This window comes from Dermacentor silvarum, chromosome 11, assembly GCF_013339745.2.
Source record: "Dermacentor silvarum isolate Dsil-2018 chromosome 11, BIME_Dsil_1.4, whole genome shotgun sequence".
In the NCBI taxonomy this organism is placed as follows: Eukaryota; Metazoa; Arthropoda; class Arachnida; order Ixodida; family Ixodidae; genus Dermacentor; species Dermacentor silvarum.
In genome coordinates, this window is record NC_051164.1 from 83,972,414 (window position 1) to 83,998,906 (window position 26,493).

At 44.5% G+C, this 26,493-nt stretch overlaps 1 protein-coding gene and 1 long non-coding RNA gene across 7 annotated transcripts in view; one reads left to right on the forward strand and one right to left on the reverse strand.

The window, feature by feature from the left end:
- Window positions 1-26,493, reverse strand: part of LOC119432944 (prolyl 3-hydroxylase 2) — a 207,485-nt gene that overhangs the window by 177,370 nt on the left and 3,622 nt on the right. The gene's annotated exons all lie outside the window — the stretch shown is intronic.
- LOC119432366 (uncharacterized) lies at window positions 1,513-17,726 on the forward strand. 5 transcript variants are annotated; one of them, XR_005188161.2, is made up of 4 exons: window positions 1,513-1,966; window positions 6,042-6,160; window positions 7,260-7,387; window positions 12,592-17,726. It is a non-coding gene; the product is annotated as an uncharacterized LOC119432366 (long non-coding RNA). The 5 variants fall into 5 exon arrangements; XR_007464507.1 differs by having other exon boundaries at window positions 6,072-6,160; XR_007464506.1 differs by having other exon boundaries at window positions 1,513-1,735; window positions 6,003-6,160.

The following is a 26,493-nucleotide window of genomic DNA, read 5'->3' on the forward strand; positions in this document are numbered from 1 at the left end:
ATTCTGTACTGCTTCTCAAGCAGGTATTAAGGTCACATCTTCATTTGTGGTATAGCATATACAGTCATAACTGAATAGCTTCATATTGAAGTGAATGCACGGGGGTTAATAGCAGTGTATTAGTTGAAAATAACAATGATGCCAGAACACTTCCACATGGGATTTCTAATATGTCACTGGCATCACTGATGAATTAACCAAATCAATTTCTACAAATCATGTTTGATTTTGATGGTAATCTCGGACCCACTCAAAGAGTGTGCGTTGTTGCCCAGAGTAAACTCAAGATAATTTAGTTTTTCAAGATATGCGTGATCAAAGGCTCCCCAATATCCACGAAAATCCACTAACACAATTGAGGATGATTTATTTTCTTTGTAGCTGCTCATGGAAATATAATGAAAAGAAGCTGGAGAAATTCAGTTAATTATCGCCTAGGCTGGTGAGCTGGTTGTAGAGGTGCTGTTTGTGGAATGCGTCTTTTTGCTTGTAGGAATGTTTATGACATATAACGTGTGCCTTAAAAAAGCCGGCAGATCCCACGCCCTGTGGGAATCGATGTTATGTGAAGCAATGTGCGGGGAGCCTACCATGTTAACGAAACAACCATGAGAACACCAAGGCGTAGGCGGCTATTTCATGACCTATACGACACACATGTCATGACATCCATGTCATGAGTCCCTTTAGCTACACCTAAGAGATATTAAGGTGAAAGCCTTAGTCATGCTCATGAATACGACTTCTACCACCATCCTTTAGTGTTTCCTTCACTTAGTAAACACGTCCGAAGCCATTTCAGTGGTTTTTGAGTGTTAGTCATTTTTTGCTGAGTCATTGTCATTTTTCGCCGAGTCATGCTCATGACTGATTTCTACCATCATCCTTTAGTGTTTCCTTCACTTAGTGCCCACTTCCGAACCCATTCCAGTGGTTCTGAGTGTTAATCTTTTTCGCTGAGTCATGATAATGACCTACATGTCATGACCTATCATTTATGTTTGTCATACACATGCTGTCATACTATGCCAATTTTGGTACCTACCAAGTTAACGAAACGACCATGAGAGCACCAAGGCGTAGGCGGCTGTTTCATGACCTACATGACACGCATGTCATGACATATCATTTACGTTCGTCATATACTCTTGTCGTAGTATGCCAATTTTGGTACCTACCAAGGTAACGAAATGACCAGGTGGGCACAAAGACGTAGGCGGATAGATAGAGAGATAGATATAGGTATTATAGGTAGGTATACTGTCAAAGTAGCAAATGTTTGCCAAGAAATGCTTCGCATCTAAAATGACTAAAGTAGTGCGATAATTCAAATTTTGCGCGCTTTTGCACTGCGGTCGTCGACAATCGCGCTCCCTAAAGTAAACTTGCAGCTTGGAGGCGAGGTACGAGGCTGTGCAGATTGGCGCGAATTTCGGAGGCAGTAACGAGATGTAACATAACCCGATCGTAACGTCTAGCACGTTTGCGTGAAGGCACAAGATGGCACCAGCAGTCGCGTTGAGTTTAGTAAAGTTGCGCGTGCATCTGCTGTGATTTCTTTCGTTTTACCTGTTGCGCAAATAATCGATATAAATAACGGCGGCACCGGGCTGCATAACGCGTTTAGTTGAGAAACGTCTAGCTTGACGGGTGTGTCTTTTTCGCTGTCGTAGCTCGTACGTGTTTTGTCGACTGCCGGACCAAGCGCTGGACTAACGGCGGCTTATCACCAGAGGTAATCATGCAGTGCTTCTGTGAATATCCACCCGGTTAATTACCTCGGGGCGCGTTGGTTGTTCGTGGATAAAGTTCTGCAATGCTCCTTGAAGTGAAACCTGCGTTATAGCTGCATAAATATGTCAGAGCAGACGTGTTTTCGTAAGTTTGCGATCCGAAGCTGCATGATCACCCCCCGTAGTAGAATGCATTTCTGCTCGACTGAATGTACTGCCAGCCTCTCGGTTCGGTAAGTCGTGGTCAAAACGAATTGCACTAGGAAGGTCACTGTAGTCACTTGGATTTTATTTGTTCTGATTATGTGCCCGCCTGCTATGATCCCGCAAGAGATTGGCAGTATTGTAAATAAAAATAAAATATTGCAAGACCGCTGCAAATTTCAGCGAAACACGCCTATGCGCGCCGCTCCACGTTTGTTCCTACTGCGCAGCTTTTTTTATTGTGCGTCTGTATGTGTGTGTGCGGCGGTGGCGCCGCGCGGTATTGGAAGGGGAGCGGTGGTGTAGCCAAGGGTGCCCCCAAGCAAGTTATTTCTGATTGGGCCACTGGATGGGGCATTGAACTGTATTATAACGTCGTAACAAATTAAGCCAGCTGTCCACCGCGCGCAGTGCACGTCATGATGTGGGTGCCGCAGCGACGGTGTTGTTGCAAATGCACATTCTGCCGCTTATGTGGGAGGCATTGGCGTTCCAGTTAATTTTGTGCTTCAATGCAAAAAGCGCGACGTTTTGTTAAGAACCTAACTGGAACGCCAATGCATTTCTCGGCAAAGTTGGGGAATTAATATCTCGAAACTGGTGTCATACCGACAATTCCTTCCAAGTGCCTTGCGAACTCGCAATTTGTAAATTGCAATATGGGCCATCAGGTAATTAGCTAAAAACTTAATTAGTGAATTTCTGTTAATTATTCTATTATGCATTTCAATTTCTTATGGAAGTAATGTCCGCCTGTTCGAGTAGACCAGCTCATGAACTAGAATTGTGCTATCTGCCGTACACAACCTTTAAGAATTTTTGAAAGTGTTCACTGAAACACCCTGTATGTGCCTGCGTGTACCGGACCGGTGCTGACAATGTATGGAGGTGAATGTTGGCCACCAAGTGTATCAAAAGAAGTTTAATGGAGGGAGACGTTAAATTGGATGCAAAGGATGGCAAAAAAAAAAAAAAAAAGGCCACGGGGCTTTACAAAGACGGTAAACACGCAATGGGAAAGAGAATTCAAGGAAATTTTCTCAGGCAGCTCCGGCCTGGAGCTGACACAGGAGCACAAATTTCAAACAGGTTAATACCTGTGTCTGCTGCAGAAAAAATCATGACTAAGCACATTGTAGCGGAATGTGAAGATACATCCATTCATCCTTAACTGGAGGGAATGTCCTTCTATATGAAAAAAAAAAAAAACACCAAGCAGGGAAGGGATGAGGACGAGCCATTATAGACATAAGTAAATATTCAAGATAAATTAGATACCACCAAGATTCTAATTACCTCTTTTTGCTTACCTCCAATGCTGACCAGTTAATGCTCCCATACATTTAGTTTGATGAATAAATGGCAATATGGGTTTCAAAAAGGACGATCTACCGAACTCGCTCTTTTAATGCAAAAGAATAATTCTAATGGCATTTAGCAGAAATCCATTGGTCTTTCAAAACCGTTTCATCGGCTAAATTATGTTTCATTAATACTAAACAAACTTGACCGTTATGGAATCAGAGGTGTATCACAATTGCTGTTACTTCCTACCTAAAGTACTGAAGGCAGTGCCGCCATGTAGGTAATTTTAACACATCCCTTAAGGCTCTAAATGCAGAAGTGCCTCTTGAACCACTGATGTTTAACCTATATGTGAATGATATTGTAAAAATTAGTAGCCAACCAAGTTATGCCATATATTCAAATAATATGACTCTCTTTTCTAATTCAGATATCGAAACTCTCCAGTCAGATATAAAATTATAAAGTTGAGTCACTTTAGCATAAGCCAAAGAGTATGAAGGCTAAAGCCTGCATGCTCACGAGACACTCAGTAAATTACTTGACATTCTTATTTGAATGCATTGTTACTTCCTATTGTTCTCTCCCCCCTAATGTCGTGGGTTTGGGTGCCTTATATATAATTAACTGCACCGTAATTAACTTCGCCTTAACAGCAAATTTCATGGTTTTGAGTGCCTGAATTAGCTCTATGTTAATTAACTTCGCCTTATTTAACATTAAAAGTCGTGGGTTCAATTTCCACCAAAGGGCGAGGATTCGACTCCCACCAAAGGTCGTGGGTTCGAGTGCCTTAATTAACTGTGCCTTAATTAACTGTACCTTAATTAACTGTACCTTAATTAACTGTACCTTAATTAACTGTGCCTTAATTAACTGTGCCTTAATTAACTGTGCCTTAATTAACTTAGCTTTAATTAACTTAGCCTTAATTAACTTAGCCTTAAGTAACACCAAAGGTTGTCGGTTTGACTCCCACCATAGGCTGTGAATTCGCCTCCTACCAAAGGTTGAGGGTCCGACCCCCCATTTTTGTGCCATTGAATTTTGGTGCCATTGAATTTCCTACACGGTGAAATTTTCGACCCATGAGCCATCTAAGGCATTAACCCTAATAAATGCCTTGAAGGTTTAAGCACACGGAGTAAGCTAAGTTCATTGCAAATTAATGTCACTAAAACAAAAGCCGTACCATTTTTAACTAAACAGTCTCATGTGGTAATGAAGCATAATCTCATTTTTGGTCATTCATCTACTGAGGTTGTAGAGTAAGCTAAGTTTATTGCAAATTAATGTCACTAAAACAAAAGCCGTACCATTTTTAACAAAACCGTCTCATGTGATAATGAAGCGTAATCTCATTTTTGGTCATTCAACTACTGAGGTTGTAGATTCTATAAACACATTGGGCATGTATTTCCACTAACATGTTCCACAAACACAATCATGTAATCAGGCAGCTTTTAAAAACTTTTGGGGTCATGGTGAAACTGCATTCGTTACTTCTGCCAAACATCAAAATGAAAATTTAAATGCATTGTTTATTTCTAACTTAAACTACTGTTTTCTAGTCTGAGGGAAAATCACATCATCTAATCTGAATCAGCTGCCTATACTTCCAAAAAAGCCCATTCCACACACAGAACGTTAGGCAACTTTTCATTTGCTACAATCTAATCTCAATTCTGAATATTTACTCATGCATTGTCTATAAGGTACAAACAAAGCATGAAGAATAATGAGCAGATGTTGCTTTCCTTGGCAGAGTTAAAAACCAGGTCACCTGTATATTCCACGAGCAATAAAGAGTGCCAGGAAGTGCCCTATCACAGAAACAAATATGGGGAGCAGAGCATTGAAGATATGCTTCCAGTTTTGCTAAATTTATTTTGTCAGCAATTATTGGCATTACTGATGTCACAAAGTCTGGCTTACGCAATTTGATTGTAATGGTACATGCAATGAGATTGTTTTGTTTTAACCTTAGGTAATTTTGTTAATTTTTATTGATCATATTTGTGTCATTGTAATGCTACGTGTCTATTGTATGTATCATTCCCTATAATAATGCTTTATGGGAATTTATGCAAATATATATATATATATATATATATATATATATATATAACGTATGTGTGTGCATGCATGTGTGCACGCGTGTGTGTTTTTCATTTACTACTTTTCATGTATGTACTGTATAGATATGGTGCATGTGAAAGTACTAGACTCATTTTCACAATGTGTTTGAAAGTATATTGTATCTGACAATAGTGTACTTGCTGTTTGCCTTGCACAGGGGGCCCAAATCTCTGTCTAGTGGTAAAAAATTTCACTTTTTGTTCGGGCCTTCCTTCATTCCTTATGTAAATAAAATTAAAATTGAAATCAACTTCGAACCCCAGTGCTTGCGTAAAGTGGACTTTCCCCACAGTCATCCATTTTCCCTTAGTACAGGGTAGCCTACCAATGATATCCTCTGGTTAACCTCCCAGCCTTTCCCTGGCTTTTCTCTCTTTTGTGAGGAGACTTGCTGCTCTGAGAAATAGGGCGTTCCCGCTTTCATTCGAATTTGGAGCCGTTTTTGGGATGCACAAAGGCACAATATTTTGCAGACGCAATCGTCACCGCATGGTCTACGTGACTTTGCTTGTTTGCTTGCAATACCAAAACCTGGTGAGGGCTCCTTGTATCACAGCTGCCATCCTCTCGCAAGTTCTGTTGCTGTTGGTTACTGTTGAAAGATATAAACGACTTTCGCAGACCCTGTTCCAGTGAAAATATGCTACTTGTTGCCTGCAGACCTACATGAAGCAAACTTTTTCAACCCAGGAGCAGCATGGATTCTATGACATGGTGTGCCGTTGGATTTGTCTGTATCGGTCTTCTCTTGAGCGTGGTACAAGCTGATGACGACCGCAGTGAGTTGCTTTCCTGCGTGATCTGCTTTTCCGTCTCTCTCTATTTAAACAGCAGTAGCTTATATGGTCTCTTCCCAACCCCCAAATTGTGTGAAGCATTGGATGTGACATACGTGAGCCACGGGTTGGGAGGAAAAATAAAAACATTCATTAAATTACTTGACATTCGAATGCGTTGTTACCTTCCTAAGATCGAGGATTCGACCCCTACCAAAGGTCGACGTTTCGACTCCCACCAGAGGTCGTGGGTTCAAGTGCTTTAATTAACTCTACCTTATTAACTGTGCCTTAACATCAGAGGCCGTGAGTTCGACTCCTACCAAAGGTCGAGGGTTCGACCCCCATTTTTGTGCCATTGAATTTTGGTGCCATTGAACTTTCTGGACGGTCAAATTTTTGACCCATGAGCCACCTAAGGCTTTCGCCTTTATAATTTCCACCCCACGGTGAAATTCAATGCTCAGATCACTGCTTGCCAGATTAGAGTGCTAAACACCAGACCATGGTACTCGTGTCACAAGTGCCACATTTTTGTTAAACAGAAGGTGTTATGTTAAGTAGGGAAACTGGTGGCAGTATGTTCCTTGTCAAATGTAATTATCATTACAAACAAGTACATATCTGGAATTAAAAAAAAATAACTGATCGCACATTCAATGGGCATTTCAGGAAGATTAACTCTAGACAACAAAAGAGAAGAGAAAAATTGCAGTGAACTGCAATTTCAGTGTACTGCAATTGTGTTAACTGCAATTTAGTTAATTGGCTAATTAATTGCACATTGTGGTTTGTCGTGCAAGCGATGTCCGCCTCTTAAAGTAGCACAGATGAAGTGGCACTTCGAATCCCCAACTGCAATATGTGCCCTTAGGTCATTAATGCTGCTCTATGGTTAATGAGGAAATTTTCATTCTGATTAGTTATGCAAGTAAGCTCCACGTGTTCAAGTAGTCCAGTTCAAGTGGTGAAATCGCCCTGTGTGCCGCAGGTGAATATTAAGGAATCTGCTCAGACTCGACAAATTCAAGCAGTATTTGTGATTGAATGAAACGAAGCCGTCATGGCTGTGGGACTTTAGAACCTTTCCTACTGTGTGCAGTGAGGGCCCAGCATCATGGTTCTTTTTGGACCATTCCTATCATTGTGACAGTCTTCATGGTGTTAACGTTCCTGTTGACCTGCGGCATCTTCGGATACTTCTGGTATCGCCGGAGGCAGCGCATGCTTGTAAGTTTGCACAGTTGGTCTGCACTGTATAAGTGGGGGAAGGCTTCACAGCAGTGAAATCGCAGCGCTGTGTGTTGTTTTATTGCAACTAGTATTGCTCTGCTGTCATTATGCCTCATCTCCAAATGCTTTGCTTTTATTTTATGCTTTTGTTTATTGCATAAAATACAGATAGGCAGTGGAATTTGAGCCATTTTCCAAGGCATAACACAGCGAATAAGCTAAAGTGCGAACAGCATGGTACATGATTTTTTCACAGACTAGTAGTGAAAAGCATTTGGCCTATGGAGTCATGTGTCATGAGTGGTGGTCATGACACAGTTGGTAATTACCAGAGTTGGTCATAAATGCTCACTGTCCATTGCATTTTACAAGGCTGTACAAAAGCCACATGCTGTGCTGTTTGCATTTCAATTGGCGAGGAGGGTTGTTTGTAATTTTGGAATCGGCTGCATAAAGAGCTGGCCATGCCCGAGGTAGCTTCATGGACCGCTCTCTTAAGAGTACACAAAAGCCGCATGCTGCGCTGTAGGCATTTTGACTGGTGCTTATGATACCTACATCGAATATAATCTAAAGTAACGGTAGCCTGCAGAGATAACTTTAGAAACAGCTTGTATTTTCACTGTGCAGAATTGCTATCAGTCTTTTAGTTGGTCCTGTACAGCCATCAGCATATTAGTACCTTTTCTTTTTGCATAAGTAAAGAAGTTTTGTTAGGATTTAGAAATCAGTCTGAAACGTTCAAACCTTCTATATAAAGTTAGACTGAGCACGAGATCGCGGGATCGAATTCCAGCCTCGGCGGCCGCATATCGATGGAGGTGAAATGCAAAAACGCCCGCGTGCTTGCGTTGTAGTGCACGTTAAAGAACCCCAGGTGGTAAAAATTAATCCAGAGCCCTCCACTACGACGTGGCTCATAATCAGAACTGGTTTTGGCACGTAAAACACCAGAAAGAAGAAGAAGATATAAAGTTAGAATAATGATGTTGCGGTGGACACAGAGTTGTGACAAGGAAGGGTAAGAGTTTGGAACAACCACATTTTGTATGTGGTCAGTCAGGAGAACATTGCAACTGAAGATCAGGACATAAGATCAGAATGGTTAGGCCACATGATGCAAAGAAATAAAAACTATATACCAGAAATGAAGTCGGGGAGGATATTAGTCTAGAGTAAGAAAAGGCGGTGAGAGGCTTGAGATGCTCTCGAGGCCTTGCCTGTTATGTAGTAACATTCTTTAAAAATGTGTTAGCATTGTACAGATCACTCTATGGATCCAAAATACTACAATGCATCAATGTGTTTCGAGCAGCGGGTGAGGAGAGGTAATGTCGGGGGTTCATGTGAGGGGGCAGTGTCAGTGCCAGAGAGGAGAGTGGGCAGCAGGGAACAGACATGTGGTAATGCCGTGGATCACGAAAAAAAAAATTACAAAGCATACAGAGTGGTAGCAAGCACGCACAACAACATGAAAAGAAATCGTATACATATAACAGTGGCAAAGAACATCTTCACAATCGATCAAGACAGATGAACATACATTAGTGCTTTAGCAAAATGTATATTAAACTTACAATAAACTCACCAATATAACAATAAAATATACATTAGTGGTGAACAAAAGCCTGCTGTATACCAACTGCTATAAACAAAAATAAATCACAAGAAAACCGAATAAATACAGTAGCAATCCCAGGGAGCAGCACGAATACTCAATGACTGAAATTCAGAAAGAATTATTTGACTAGTGCGAAAAAGATTTCATTAGATGATGTAATCGCCACAGACTTATCTAATCGATTCCATTCACGTATTGTCTTAGGAAAAAAAGACATGCGGAATAACTGTTCTGCACGCGAATTCCAGTACCTTATACTCGTGATCAACTCTATGCGAATGATAGTTAGGTTCCTTTATGTAAAATTGCCTGTCAATACCAACTTCTGCGTGTCCTCTTGCGTGTCCCATTGCAATAATTCTCTCATGCGCGTAGGACTGAAGTTTCTGTCATAACGTTTAGCTCGGGGCCTCCTAAATACTTAGATGGGAAAGGATAAATTGTTTTTTTCGGCAACAACTGCACCAAATTTGGTGAGTCTTGTTGCATTGAAAAGAAAATGTTGAAATCTAGTGACTGTTGGTTGCGATTTTTTTTTATTTAGGTTATCAGGTTTTAATTAAAATTGACAAAAGTCACAAGTTTGCCGAGAAAAAAACTATCATGTTTACAACTTTGTAACTAAGGGATCAAGAATGATATCACAATTCTGTAAGTTGCATCTAATAGTACATCTAAAGTGGACAAAATTGATATATTATACATGGCTCTCAAATAGACCGCTAATTTGTGAGGATAACTTTTGCAGAACCCCTGTAAACAATGTAACAAATTCACATAAAATATAAATTGACATATCGATTTTGTCAACTTTAGATGCTCCAATTGATGCAGTTTGCTGAACTGCCAAATCTATTTAGGTTCAGAGCTACAAATCTGTAAACACCAGTCACTATAATTCTACTTTTTATCAACTTCATTAGTATCGGCCCCGTGGTTATCCAGAAAACAGTTTCTGCGTTTTACATGTATTTGAATAGGCAGCATCGGAGTTGGACCCGAGCTATAGCTTCCTACAGGAAAAACACAAGCAGTTTTCCACATGTGAGGGAAACTGGAGGCATTCAGAGTTATTAAATATAGTTGTCAAATATAGTTGTAACCTGGATACATTGCAGACAAGAAGACAGCATGATCGCTTAAAATACATGTTTTTACTTTATCATGACAAGCTGCGCATAAACAAGGACAGGTACATAGAATCCTTTAATCGTTGATCCACGCGACCCGAGCACCCAAAGAAACTGAGGGAGTATTCTTGCAAGACAAGAGCTTTTAAGAATTCTTTTTTTCCATGCACCGTTACTGAATGGAATGCTCTTTCTGCTGATATAGTAAACTGCACTACTGTTGAGTCGTTCAGGGCAAAGCTGCATCAACAATCCACTTGAGCTTACTTCGTCGTACATACCCCCCTCCCCCTATCCGGCCTCGTTTAACGCACGCGCGCGCACTACACTTCTATTTACGTACGCTTTCAGTGTGCTTAACATAATTGCTTGGCGTCATGTGGATCGTTCGGTGTTCGCAAGGCGCACTGTTTTGCAAGTTTATCTTGCGCTGATTATGGTATGCCACTCGTTGCAGAAATGTTTTTCAAGAGATGTCTGTTGCCATTATTCTACCCTGTTTTTGTGCGTGAACGCTTAAGGCTATTGAATCATATAATTTCTAGTGTTCGAGTTTCTAGTGATTCAGTTTCATGTACTTGTGGATGAATCATGTTCTCAATAGTATGTACCTACTTTGTAGACTTGCTATGGCAAATCTTCCTGTTGCGCTTCTAGAATTGTTTCTCTTTGTTTTCAAATTTGTTTTTGTGTTATGACCCACTCCTGCGTAAGGCCCCATGTGAGAGGTCGGCAGTACTCCTGAAATAAATATTGAGGCAGATATACTGCCATAAGCTTTTAGAATTGTGGAGGGGATGCCATCAGGGCCGCTGGATAGGGAAGGCATCAAGCACTTAAGGCGTTTGCTGGTGAGCATTTCATTAAACACAGCAGTAGATGTAGGAACTGTCATGTGCTGCCAACTGATGCCAGAGTTGAAACCTGAAATTTTATATAAGGATGAGAAATGGGCAGCAAAACAATCCACGACTGCTTGGACTTCTACTCCTCTAGAGTCCAAGCAGGTGAAAACATTCTCCATATTTGCTAGAGTGCTTGTGGATATACTTCCAAATTATGCCAGCTGATCGGAGGCGCTCTTTTCCAAGAACGCAATATATGAGTCGTGATCCCACTTATAGACGCGTTTGCATAGAATTCGAAAAAAGCAGAATTCTTCTCTCCACTCATTCGGCACAGAAATTCTCGATTTACGGTGCGCACAATCTTCATAATTTGGGGTAGTTATTAGTTCAGATGAGAACTAGTGGGGATATTTTCAGCGTTGATGACGTTTATTTGCGCATACTGCTCAAAGCTAGGTTCGCAAATTGATCTACTTGATCATCAACATTGGTTTTGTCTGTGACCAGTGACCAATTCGTGGTGGACAAGAAATCATATAAACAGATATAATCACCACACTTGAAAGCAAAGTGAGAAAATTCATTAATGCTAGTGGAGGAGCTCTGCCTCAAGGCTGACACAGAGGCAGCTATCTTAAGTGAAGGGTGAAACTTATCAGGGCGCACAAGAGAAATGTCAGAAAGTGAGACATCTATAACTTGAGCATTCGAGAGGCAAAGGTCTGAGACGTCGTCACAGGAATTGGCGATTAAGTTGTGTTGCTGAAGTGAACAGAATGACAGAAAGTCAAACAACAGGCTGCATTTGTTTTCTATCTAATGATTGTAATGAGAATATCTAAGCGTGTTCCAATCAATTCCTGGTGTATTAAAATCACCAAGGAGGATTACTCTGTGCTTGCTATGGGAAGATAAGTCATTTTCAATAGAAGAGATGACCTCATCAAACAAGACAGAATATTCGGTGGTACATAGAAAGTTTCGATTAACAATTTTTCGCAGCGCGCTAGGGTGACTGCTAGCCAAATTGACTTCTGTACACATTCTTTGTCATTGCACTTAACACATCTCAGTGAACTGTCAGCAGCAATCAGTACGCCACCACCATTTTGTTTAAATCCACTGAAGTCCCGGTCACTGCGGAAGACATTGTAGTGTGGTAGAAAAAAATCTGAAGCGTAAATTTCACTGCAGAGGCAAGTTTCGGAAATAACAAAAATATAAAAAGAAGGCGAAATGACATTGGAGAAAAATTCACGTTTTGGTGCAAAGTCCACGAACGTTTTGGTAGAAGACGTGCAAATTACCCACCACTTTGATATTTGGGGATTATCTCGGAAGCATGATGCATGCCGTCATGTAGCACCCCACGGAATGGCTTGAACAAGCATCCCATAGGCCACATTGACGGGTCGTTGAGGCACTTAAGGGCTTCATTATCGACGGCTGCATCAGCACAGATGTGAAACGAGGCATACAAATTATGCCTTGTCTTGAGGCGTTATTGTTAATCATCATTATTATTATTATGCAGGTAACTTTCACCCATGCCACAGCTCATTTTATAACCACAATCACACATCGAACGCAATTTCTTCATAGGGAATGCTGCAGCCAAGCCCCTGCATGCCTGCTGCTCCAATAACATCAGGGGCAATGAACCACGGCCAGCCAGAAACGCATGCTCTCCTACCAGGTGCAATTACACATTCAGCCTTGCCAAATCAACAACAGAAGTGGGACCAACAACTGTCTGAGCACCATCCAGAGGTTGGGCCTGACATTAGCCACAAGGGCATACCTCCCTCACAGCCATCTGCAGCGCCAATTCCATCAGCGCCCCTCGAATCGCCGCCTCCATATGGAAGCTGAACACTCTGGCCTCAGCAAGACATTCACAGAAGCAAACAAATTGCCGAGTCAGTGGACGGTGCTGTAACATTGAGCAGTGCATTATTGCTTGCATTGCTATTTTTGCCGCTTCTGCAGTTGTGTTGTGCCTGAAAGCAGTACTAGGGCAGGGAAAATGCCGGCATCGAGCAAAGCTACACTGCAATCCAGTGCTCACACACGCACACGAGCACAAATGCTTGTATGCACAAACGCACACACATCTGAGCGTACAGGCAAGATGTGTGTTATAGGAATTTTGAATCTGCCTAGTGTAAGGCAAAAATGGTTTTCTGCTTTTAAGCTCCGACATCCAACCTGAATGATTACGTGAAAGGAACAGGTTCAGGTCAAGAAATCAAAAGGCGTTATCAAAATCCATTAATTGTCAATTAACACAATTCATATGTCAGCTCCGGCAGCTGCGATGAGTTATAAAAGTGGCTACAATATTAAAACAGTATTAAAACGTTACCTACAAACCTGTACACCTTAATAAATACTGATTTAAGCCTACAAGATGGAATCCTGTAGGCTTAATAAATCTCTAAATCTTAGTAAATCTTAATAAATAGAATTTCTTACACAGAATGCTCGTTTTTTTATTGTTAATTGTGAATATCTTTGTTATAAAGAGTAGGTTTTTGAGGCGGAAAAAGCTAACTGAGGAATTGTAGAACAAATAAAAGTACCCTATGGACTCGTGTAAGGGCCGCACCCGTGTATGGGCTGCACCCCTACTTTGACAGCCGAAAATTTGGAAAAAAAGAATTTCTAACGGAGAAGCAGTCACGTCCGGTGTCCGCGAAAATTTGATGCCGCACTTTCGTGCGCTGCGTATTTCCATGTGCCTCTATTAGATGGCTAGAGCCATCCAGTGGCGTCTCTTACACGGGACCGAGCCAAAAAGTTCTGTCCCATGCAAGGGCTGCACCTCGTCATAAGTGTGAAAGAAAAGTGCGTCCCTTACACGAGTCTATATGGTAGGTTACTGAAGTTTATTGTACGCCATAGTATAGATGCACCAGCCACCTGCTTATAGTCTATAAAAATTATGGAACAAATATATACAGAAATGTTTTGTCTTCATCATACTATCTGTGCATGCTAACGTTGTGTTATTTCTTGACTAAGGGAGTTTTGGCAGCGTGTGCTACATACAGCTCAAAACCAGGAATTACACAGTGTCGCTTTCCAATTTGTTTCATCGACTATCATCAAAACCAGCTCACCCTCTATTAAAAACCCAATATATTCAAACAATACACCCAATATATTCAAACAGTTGACCTGGGGAGCTTACAGTAAATTTCTTGCAGCGTACAGAAAAAAAGGAAACGGTGGAGTCTTCGTCGGAAAGCTCTTCATGTGGATTTAATCCACAGAGGCGCCCTCGCTATGTCGTCCTGTGAGGTTTCCTCTTTGTCTTATTCGTCTGAGAAGCATCCAACTTCAGTCATCATCACGTTTGTCTTTGCTTCCTGAAATGATGTACACCTTAATGTCTGAACCATCATCATCGGAAGATGAACAAGTGCCTCTTTTTCAGAAAGACAGGCCGGCGATACACGTATAGCCTCTGTCAGACACCATTTTGGAAATGCTGGTTTTCACATGAAAAACATGCTCCAGATGTAGAAGGAAACCACCGGGTACATACTACCATCTGCCGACTGAAACACCAATCAGACCGCGAACGAGTGTCTCTGAGTCAAAATGCTCAAGGGGAGAGCAAATACCGCAAGGACGAGCCGCACTCGTCCTAAATGCTTCGGGGGATGTGAGGGCTTGGACGAGCAGGGCTTGTCCAAAATGGTTATAGGGTTGATGCCTCCTCTGTCGTTTGCTTCTGCTTCACTTGTGCTCACTTGTGAGTGCTCCTGTTTGGAAAACTTTCGTGAAAGCACTTTTGAGTTCCGGCTTCTATTTCTTGCTTGACAAAAGTTCTCACTTGCGATTGCTTTTATTCTGTAAGCTTTTAATGCAAAAGCATTATATGCTCCTTGAAGCGGAAAATCTGGCAAACATCCGTTGTTAACATCCAATGATACCAAAACCCACATGACCCCCAAGTGATGACGTCACATTCCCGGTGCTGGACCTGCTGCGGCTCGCACTGCGAAATTCTACGGTGAACAGCCTTGGCATTAGACATACGCCTTTACCCATACCAAAAAGTTGACCCACGTTCAAAACCAGCCTGGCCCACTCCCAAAATTGACTTGGCCCACTCACAAAATTTGGGTGACGCATACCCAAAAAATTTAGTTTACCCAATTCGAAACTTGAGTTGACTTACATTGAAACCGACCTGGGCCCACTCCCAAAATTGACTTGGCCAACCCTCAAAATATGCTTTGCCCAATTCGAGCACATGACCAAGTGAAAAGTATCGCGTGGAATAGTCAGAGTGCTTTCACATTCAAAGCACATAACAAGACAAGTGCCTCTTAACTTTTTGTGGAAACAGCTGGAAATGTTTTTATTACAAAAGACACTGCCTGTTGCACCTGCTGTAAGGCAGCATACATTGCTAAATTTTCTGTAGGTGCTTTTTTTCTTGGGGGAGCAGCCCGCTTAAATTTTCATGCGTTCATTCTAGTCATTCGGGATGAAAAACTCTGCTTTTATTTAAAAATTTAAGCCTTCTGGAGGCAAGCGCTTGTGGAGAGAAAGAATATGCATGCCACTGATCCTTGTTCTAAAGCACATCATCTTAATCTGATATCTATTTATGTCTAAGAGTGGAAACAGCAACAATAATTTCATAAAACTCTTTAGTTGATCTGTCATGTTGTCTACACAGGGCGTGTTAATATAACATTGCACCATACGAGATAAGCGGTGTTGCTTTTATTGCCAGGCGTTATTGGGACTCCGAGCTTTATTGCAATTTGTTAATAATCTTGGTGCTACCTAATGTGTTCTGTACCCTTTTATCTTAGTTAAATTAAGCTAGCTACTGCATATGCACAGGCTAATGAAATAGCCAGAAAGTTGAGCTAGCTAGCGCACCTGCTTACCTTATAATAGAACAGCCTTTAAGGGTATTTAAATGAGCAACATCACTTTAATGCATTCACTATATCGAGCCGTGCAATGGTTAACTTGCATAGCAGACAACCGCACAAGCAGGAATGAGCGCCAAAACATTGCAGTGTCCTACTCCCATGTGAAGCCCTTCTCAGTCAAGATGTCACAACACCTACAACTCCTGGGAAGCGAAACCAAAACTGGTTCGTAGAACAGCTATCATAGGAAATTATTTAGGGCTCTCCGAGTCTTAGCAGTACTATTTTTTGGGGGGTTTTGAGGTACAGGATCTTCACATGGCGCATAAAATGAGAAGTCCGAAAGGCACTGTCAATAGTACTCCTAAAGTCCTGGTTAATTCAGAGAACACTCAAAATTTGCTTGGCTCACCATGTTTGAATATGCTTACCATAAACAAGGCTCTACAGTAATTCAAACTTTCTGGCTTTTCAGGGCAATGCAGCACAACCATAAACTGCTGATAATTGAGCAATCGTATGGCATGAATAGTCAAAACATGCCCGTTTTTGTTCAGGCTGCTATGTATGTTGATGGGAATCACTATAAGATGACGCTACTGACTCATACCTATTCTCTTCGTACATGTGTTCAAATGTGATGGGATATATGTATCTATCTATGTATTCATGTAGTTACTCAATATGCTACCGTGGACCGTATATTATTTAACTTTGGATAATTTTGAACCTCTGGTAAGTCAAACGAAAATTTGTGATCCCCGAGACTTTGACTGCAAGCCCAATTGCATCTATGTGATAATTTCCTTGCACTGACCAATTATTGCGGTTCCCACAACATTGCCATCTTTGAACACTGCCAACTGAATACTACCATATAAATATATTTTCAGTCTGTGTACACACATAAGAAATCTCGTTACATTCTGTCTCCACAAGCAAGGGTTCCCCATGCTGTCTGCTTGATAAGCATTCTTTCAGCAAGAGTCACTGCAGACCACTACTGATGCTTGTGCATTTATTTATATGTGATATGCGAAGTGATGTGAAACGTTTATTTTTGGCTCCTAGTATATAGTCTATAAACTTTTGACTGTTAAGGCATACATATGTTGTTGAGTTGTAATTGCTGTATTGTATTGACATTTAGTACAATCGACTTCTAGAGAAGTTCTGTGAGTGCGATATGCAAAGTGAAACATCTGCAAGTTTCATTTCTGGCTGCATCTGCTCTCTTTCCTCCATTGTGTGTGTGTGTCTGTCAATTTGAAATATGTATATTTTGCTAATTCAATATACGAAGTGCTTCTGTAAATGTATTGATAATTTGTGTGTGTTATACAAGTGAATATCAGATGTGTCCACTTCAGCTCCAGACTGCACCAGCTTTTGGTGCATGTGGATGCATGATTTTTGTCTTTGTTGAGATGACATTTGTACACGTGCATCTTTAATACAGTGTTAATCTTTACGCATGACTTTACAGAAGTGTTACAAGTATTATGGAGATATTAGTTGGCTTCAGCTACTGCTTCAGCAGCTCTTGACCTCTGCAGCCACACACACGATTTAGTTGTGGTTCTTATTGTGCTTCTGCATTTCATGGGCTACAGCGGGAACGCGGGAAGGCAGACGGAGGGTATAGTGGTTACCACGAATGTAACGATGAGCAATAGGCCACACAGTCTGAGTAGATGAGGGCATGAGTGCGCGAACGCGCTGTACTGGTCACCGCCCTACGAGGGCGGGTGTGAGCAGGTGTGAGTGCGCTCATATATATATATGAGCAGCTGGGAGTGTGCGAATGCGCTGCACTGGCCACCGCCCTATGAGGGCCCTCCGTCCACTGAAGGGAGACTTTAACCCCTAGTATCGGGTATATGCCAAACTTCTCTCCTGGGCTGGTCCCGGAGGCTCGTGCACAGCGTTTTCAGGTTTCATATATATATATATATATATATATATATATATATATATATATATGCGGCGTTCAGTCGGGCGTCACCAATCCTTCACCTCGGCCTTCGCTTCCTTCCCTCTCACTGCTCCTGAAAGTGACCTGCTGTTCGGCTGACGTGTTCTTTCTCTGACTCGGATGTGGAGCACTTTGCAGTTCGACTTCAAGGACCGAATCGATCACCCTAATTCACCATTTTAAGTTGGTAACATGAAAAATGCTGTCATCGTTGGATGGAACATGTGACGGGAGCTTTCCGCAAAGAAACTGCCGAAAAGGGGCAATCAATGAGAATTCTTCAGACTCTGAAGAATACTAAACTTGAAGTCGAAAGCAATAGTGATATTATGCACATTATGCACGCATTGTGAAGACTGTGGAATGGCACTCCTGATACTGGGTTTGATGTGTACCGTACTAGGGCCTTTCTACATGACTAAATGTGATTCTACGTGACTGTTTTGTCACAACTCTCATAGGCCACAGAAGTTGTATTGGGACGTTCACTTTTTGTTTACTTCATTAGCTCTGAAAAAGCCAACTTCAAGCAGTGTAGTGAAGCCAACTTTCTAAAGAATTAAACAAATTTGTATGGGTGCTCTGCAAATAAATATATTCTTCTGAGTGTATTTTGGGCATTTATTTAAAGTGCCAATTCAATCAAGCACTTAAAGAATTTGGCAATTTGGAAACGTTTTTTTAAACGAATTCTTGAGATAAAGGGTTAAAGATATGTGAATTCAAAGCAAGTAAGTCTAGCTGCAACACAGAACATTAGTTGCCTTGCATCATTGACAACCTCAGGCACTACAACAATATATTTTATGGTTTCACACCTGCTTACCTGCAAAAGTTAAGAAAATGAATGCATCTGTGGTATAACACAGTGCTCATAGTGTACAACTAATTGAATGAAAATTAGCTGGTAACCTAGCAAAAGAAACCAAAGTGAACCTTCACTAATTCACGAGCAGGTATTATGCTCAGGTGGCTCATGAAACAGTATGCTGTGCCAAGAATCTTTGTCGAACAAGGGTGGTGATCATCATGTGCAGTGCCTCGGGGAAATGCATGCAGCAGTATGACAATCATGAGCTGCTTTCCTGTTTTTTGTTCATGCCGCATTGGAATAATTGTGATTACATCATTAATCAAAAAATTGGAAAGTTAGAGTTTCCCCTCACAAAGTGCTGCTGCTAATAAAATCATCTCCAGCGCTTGCCCGATACGCAAAAGTGTTGGTAAAGTCACTAAGAAAGACGTTGGCTTTAATTTATAAACACATGAAATTGTCCTATGTCAAGATTCAAACAGAGGACCTCTAGCACAACAGCTCGTTTTTACTTAGCTTACATTTACTTCAATTCATACTGACACTACAGGTACTATAGTCTTACACTTCGTGTAATATTCCAACATGTTGCTATCGCATTCATTCCTTTGCCGTTATGGCAAAACTGATATATTTTTTGCCTCTTTTCTCGCTTACCTAGCATCTTCTCAATCTACGAGTTTATTTTTTGTATTGTAGAATGGTAATTTACTAATACAGGTGAAATAATCTCTTTAGTGTCCCTTTAACAGCAACACTAAATCAGTTTGCATTGCTCGACTATTCTTAAAAAAAATATAGCGTGCATCAAAGAAACAATGAAAAGGAGCATTAAATCAATTTAGAATCTTGTGGTATTCTTTGAAGACGCTGTCTTCATTTACTTGGCGCAAGTGGGTTGACTACTAGCAAGAAAATGAAGGCCCAAAGACGGTATTTTGCAGCGATGCATTATGCTTTATTCCATACTAGTCTTATCATCCACGGCTCACGGTCGTCTGATCCCGTTGATAACGTGAGCGGACCGTCGCTCTGACCACTGACCAAGTGCGAAAAGGCATTAGCATCGGAAAGGCATCGCTACAAAATACCGGTCCAAGTTTCGCATTTCGAACTACGCGCGCGAACTGCAGCGCCAATACGTCAGCTTACGTCACGGATTTCAAGCTGTGTGCGCGCGTTTGGGTCGTTTCGGTGTTAAATAGTCCCACAAAGAAGCTCTTCATATCTTGACGTCACTTAAGTATAAGCCGTATGCACGCGGCGCGACATCCATCTGCATCGCGTCGCTTGTCGCTGTCGCGCGCAAGATCGCGTGCATGCGGTTTAGTGCAGGAATTTCAAGATGGCGTCGCCACTTGTCGCCCCGTCTTTTTGAGGGTGAACACGGGAACACGTGGCCTTCCTAGGGAGCCTACACGCCGTTGCATGTAGGCTCCCAGTGGCGTAGCCAAGGGGGGGGGGGGGGGGTTGGGGGGGTTCAAACCCCCCCCCCCGAAATTTTTTGCACCCCCCCCCCCCCCCACTAACCCACCCTTTTCTCTCGTCGCTTCGCGCTGACATATTTCAAGAAACCGGTGCTACTTTCACACTTTCATTCCTAGGCGCTTCCGTTTGGGTTGGTAATTTACAGCGAATCATGTCTGCATATGGAAAAAAAACTGTCACGGTGTTTGTTAAGGCCTTGACACTCTGTGAGGTTTTGGGCGCGAATGTGGCGTCCGCATTCTGAAACAACAAATGCGCAACAAATGCGCAACAAATGAAGCAACAAATGCGGCAGCCGCATTTTAGATGAAGGCGAAAATGCTCGAGGCCCGTTTACTTAGATTTAGGTGCACGTTAAAGTCCCCAGGTGGTCGAAATTTCCGGTATACATTTCCGCCGCTTCCCTTCAGGTGGCGTTCGCGTAGGAACTTGGTCTCGAAGCTGTCGGAAGCGGCAAAATCTTGCAAAAATCCGCCCGCCTAGGCGGCAAAACAGGCAGAAAAATAGGCGGCGAGCCAAATTGGTCTCGGACCGATTTTTTCGCCATGGCGAAGCGGAAACGCGGCGGAAAGTCGTTCTGCTCGACCGGAAGCTACACTAGCATGTAAACTTCCGGTTGTAACATTGAACATGACACCAAAAGTGTAGGCTGTAATGCTGATCGACGCGATCAAGAACCACCCCTTCCTCTACGACAAGAGTGGCACTCAAACGTACTGTCAGCAATACTCGCGATAGTATTCAACGTCGCGCGACAGGAGGTGCGGCAACGAAGCCTTGGCGTGACCCAACTTCTTACACTTTTGCAAAGCCAGGCGAACCCACCACTGCCGTTTCCGAGGTTTTCTTGTCTTCCGTTTATTCATTGTCGATTTCTAGAAAACAAGTAGGTAGAAGTATAAAAGCCATTTCTTCTTCCACTTCCATGGAAGACAATAGTTAGGCAGATTACTCGTTGGCGCTCCATAATTCTCCTCGCACGTGCACGGTATGTTGCAGAAGTCGCAGGGTGCTTTTCTCGTCGCGACGATAGATTGGGAGCGTAGGTCTCACGTAGGACGCGCAGGCTTCGGCGAGCCTCAACACAAGGGCCAGCCCGGGTTTTAGCTTTGGTGTTCCCGTTGCCGCTTTCGTGTCCTGGAGGCGCCGAAAATAATACGAAATGATGAAATGTTATTACAACTTGTAAATAAAAGCCATTAAAGAAATATTGTTACGTGTGGAAGGACACAGACGAAAGAGGCTATTTATAGGCTATTTACACTGAAGCGAGACAGCCAGGCCCACAATCGCTCGCACCAAGAGCACAGACCCACTTCATCGTCTTTCGCGCGGCGGCTCGTCTCAACATCTTTCGATGCTATCGTAATACTACCCCCCACCCCGGCGGCAAAAGCGCCGTCACGGTGCTGTTAAATATCCAAGGTGCTTGGAGAGGTGTAGGGTTTGAGCCGGGCGACGTGGACAATATCACTGGTGGTCACAGCGGAGGACGTAGTGGGCGTGGCTAGAACGATTTCGTAGGTGACATCGGTCACTTGGCGGAGCACGCGATATGGGCCTGTGTAACAGGAGAGCAGTTTTTCACAAAGGCCAACTTTACGCGATGGTGACCAAAGCACCACGAGGGTGCCGGGCGCAAAATGCACATCACGGTGACGGAGGTCGTAGCGTTGTTTCTGTTTTATTGCGATAGCAATTATATGGACACTTCAACCGGATTTCTGCCGTCGCCGTCGCCGTCGTCGTCGCCGTGAGGTTCCGTATAGATAAAATCTTCGCCGCGCGCCGTATGCCCCAGCGGAAGCGTGCGGGGACGCGCGCTATCACGGAGAGCGAACGCACTCAATCTCCCACGCGCAAGCAAGGAAGCGGAAAGCCAGCGCCGAAAGGAGCAGGGGGGGGGGGGGGGGGGGCGCACTTCAACGCTGCCAACAACCGCGCTCGTCGTTCGTTCTACCGCACCGTCTCTTATCTCCACACGGCTCTGACCTTTATTTCGCCGCTCAGTTTCCGTTGAAGCGATAGACCGCACGTACCTTCGCCCGCTGCCAGCGTTTTGACAGTCGTTGGCTGCAGTCATTCAGTCTGATCTATTCATGTTTGTTTGTGCGCGCTCACACCACGCTTGTTCATTCAGTTAGTAATAGTCGGGCCACATTCTTCTTCTTCTTTCTGGGGTTTTACGTGCCAAAACCAGTTCTGATTATGAGGCACGCCGTAGTGGAGGGCTCCGGATTAATTTTGACCACCTGGGGTTCTTTAACGTGCACTACAACGCAAGCACACGGGCGTTTTTGCATTTCGCCTCCATCGAAATGCGGCCGCCGGGGCCGGGATTCGATCCCGCGACCTCGTGCTCAGCAGCGCAACGCCTTAGCTGACTGAGCCACCCCGGCGGGTTAGTCGGGCCACATTTTCCAACGCACGCTACACCTGCAATGCTGCCCAGATCGGCAGTGCAGCACTACAGGTGTGTCCCTTCGCACGCGCTGCCCACGGTAAGCGCTTCTCATCAACACCACCGTTTCACACGCGCCTCCTCGTGGTCATCGAGTCTCTCTTCATGTCGGTCTACTTACGCCGCAGCACACCTGCTTACTTAATCAGCTCATGTTTACTACAATTCATATTGCTACCAAGGCCGCTCACCTTACTTCGTATGACATTGCTGTGTTGCTATCGCATTCATTGATTCGCCCTTAGGGCGAAACTGTGACATTTTTTTCTTGAGACACTTGCAGACGAGCACGCGCAAATTGGCGAGCATGGTCAGCACGGGCGATTGCATCACAGGCATAATCGCTAGTTGAAGCTGTGGGGAACGGGAGCACAGTGTCTAGTGGTAGCGTCGGTTCTCGGCCATGCAATAGGTAAAACGGGGAAAAGCCAACAGTTTCGAGACGGGAAGAGTTGTATGCAAAGGTAATGTAAGGTAGAGCGAGGTCCCAGTCACGGTGGTCGGCGGAAACGTACTTCGATAGCATGTCTGTAAGCGTGCGGTTCAAACGCTCAGTGAGGCCGTTCGTTTGTGGGTGGTAGGAGGTGGTAATTTTGTGCTGTATTGAGCAGGCACGCATGATGTCGTCAATGACTTTGGACAAGAACGTACGGCCACGGTCGGTGAGCATTTGACGCGGAGCACCATGCATCAAAATGATATCGTGGAGGAGGAAGTCCGCGACGTCAGTAGCGCAACTGGTCGGAAGAGCGCGTGTTACGGCGTAGCGGGTCGCGTAGTCCGCAGCGACGGCTATCCACTTGTTTCCTGATGTAGATTCCGGAAAGGGGCCGAGAAGGTCTAAGCCAACACGATGAAAGGGCTCGGCAGGGATGTCGAGCGGCTGCAGGTAACCAGCAGGGAGCTGGGAAGGCTTCTTGCGTCGTTGGCAAAGTTCACAAGCAGCGACGTAACGCCGTACGGAACGGGCAAGGCCCGGCCAGAAAAAACGGCGACGTACTCGGTCATAGGTTCGAGAGACGCCGAGGTGTCCTGCCATTGGGGCGTCGTGAAGCTCTTCTAGAACGGTTGAGCGGAGGTGTTTAGGGACTACAAGTAGGAACTCGGAGCCGTCCGGATGAAGGTTACGACGGTATAGAGTACCGTCGCGGAGTACGAAGAGGCATAGAGTAGTATCGGCCGGAGAGTGTTCCAAACGGTCGATGAGTGCTCTGGTGTAGGCATCACGACGTTGCTCGTCGGCGAAATGAAGGAGCTGGGATACTGAGAAAACGGAAGCAGCACTGTCAGTATTGGAGGAGTCAGAGTCGTCAACAGGGTAACGCGACAAGCTGTCAGCGTCTTGGTGCAGGCGGCCAGACTTGTACACCACGGAATATGAAAATTCTTGTAGCCTCAAAGCCCATCGACCAAGCCGGCCTGTAGGATCTTTGAGCGATGAGAGCCAGCAGAGAGCATGATGGTCAGTGACGACAGAGAAAGGGCGACCGTAAAGGTAAGGGCGGAACTTCGCAACTGCCCAGACAACAGCAAGGCATTCTCTTTCCGTAATGGAATAGTTGCGCTCCGATGGTGATAGGAGGCGGCTTGCGTAAGCAATAACGCGATCCTGGCCACGCTGACGCTGGGCTAAGACGGCACCTACACCATGACCGCTGGCATCTGTACGCAATTCTGTAGGGGCATCAGGGTCGAAGTGGGCGAGAATGGGCGGTGAGGTGAGAAGAGTGACGAGACGAGAGAAGGTGGTGGCTTCTGAAGTACCCCACGAAAATTGTACGCCTTTCTTCAAAAGATTAGTGAGGGGTCTAGCAATTGCCGCGAAATCCTGAACAAAACGACGAAAGTACGAGCATAGCCCAACAAAACTGCGAACGTCTGCGGCTGTCTTCGGAACCGGAAAGTCTCGGACGGCGCGAGTTTTGTCGGGATCAGGCTGCACTCCGGAAGCGTCGACGAGATGGCCCAGAACAGTAATTTGGCGGCGGCCAAAACGACATTTGGACGAGTTGAGTTGCAGCTTCGCCTTTCGAAATACATCAAGTATAGCTGTTAGACGCTCAAGGTGAGAGTCGAACGTTGGCGAGAAGACGATGACGTCGTCGAGGTAACAGAGACACGTGGACCATTTAAAACCTTGGAGCAAGGAGTCCATCATACGCTCAAAGGTGGCCGGGGCATTGCATAACCCAAACGGCATTACTTTAAATTGGTATAGGCCATCAGGTGTTACGAACGCGGTTTTTTTCTCTGTCCATGTCGTCGACAGCAATCTGCCAGTATCCAGAGCGAAGATCAATAGAAGAGAAATAGCTGGAACCGTGAAGGCAGTCAAGGGCGTCGTCGATTCGTGGGAGCGGGTAGACGTCCTTCTTAGTAATTTTGTTCAAATGGCGGTAGTCTACACAGAAGCGCCACGTGCCGTCCTTCTTCTTAACCAACACCACAGGTGACGCCCAGGGACTCGAAGAAGGCTCAATGATGTCTTTATCTAGCATTTTGGTCACTTCATTTTGAATTACTCGGCGTTCCGACGCAGAAACGCGATATGGTCGTCGGTGAATAGGCGTAGCATCGCCAGTAGGAATCCGATGCTTGACCGCGAGCGTCTGGCCTAAAGGGCGATCGTCGAAGTCGAAAATATCTCTGTAGGCCGATAACACTTTGGAAAGGTCTTCAGCCTGAGTAGAGGACAGGTCCGCCGCAACCATTTTCTTTATGTTGGGATCGGCGCCCGAGGCTGGCGCGAGGGGCACGCCAAGCTCGGAAGAACCATCGGCTGATAAAGCTGCCACTTGATGGTCGCCGAGGCAGTCAACGTTGGCAAGGCAAATACCTTGCGGGAGAATTTGTTTCGCCAATCCAAAGTTGAAGATAGGCATGCGAGTGCAGTTATTAGTAATGGTAAGAATACTGTGAGGCACGGTGACGTCATACTGTAGTGGAATGTCGGGCAGAGGAGTGACGAGGTACTCGCCATCAGGAACAGGTGGGGAAGACAACAGTTCAATATAGGCTATTGACTTTGGTGGTAGGCGAATAAAGCCTTTGGGGCGTAAGCGGCACTGGGGTTCATCAGGAGGTTCTGCGAGAATCGGCAACTCAAGGCGAAGGGTGCTGGCAGAGCAGTCAATAAGAACAGAATGTGCAGAAAGAAAATCGAGTCCGAGAATTAGGTCGTGGGGGCAATGAGCAAGCACGGTGAAGAGGACAGGAGTGTGGCGGCCGGCGATGCTGACACGTGCCGTACACATGCCGACGATAGGGACAGTACCGCCATCCGCGACGTGGACGACGCGTGCCGACGCTGGGGTGAGGAGCTTTCTGAGTCGTCGTCGGAAGGCAGCATTCATAATGGAAATATGGGCCCCTGTATCGATCAGTGCAGTGACAGGATAGCCGTCGACGTCAACGTCAAGAAGGTTTTGGTTCGTAGGCAACGTGAGCAGAGGATTTGAGGGCAGGGTCGACAACGCAGCTTCACCTCCAGAAGCTGCAGTGTCTAGTTTTCCGGCGGCATCCGGGAGGTGATAGGCGGCGACGAAAATCGACGGGGTTGGGGCGAACGAGACTGGTGGCGTCGAGGTGAGGGCGAGCGGCTGTAGCGACGGTTCGGAGCAGGGGCATCAGCGACAGTGGGTTCATGGCGGGAGGCATAGGGAACAGAAGGTCCGAAGGTGCGGGCATAAGCGGTGGCGTATGTCCGAGGAGGAGGTGGACATCGGTTGCGGCAGTGACGAGCGACGTGGCCGGTGCGACAGCAGTGGAAGCAGATCGGCCTGTCATCAGGGGTACGCCATTCGGACGGGTTGCGGCGAGATGTGGCAGAAAGGGACTGCCGAGGGGGAGGAGGGCCACTAGAGAA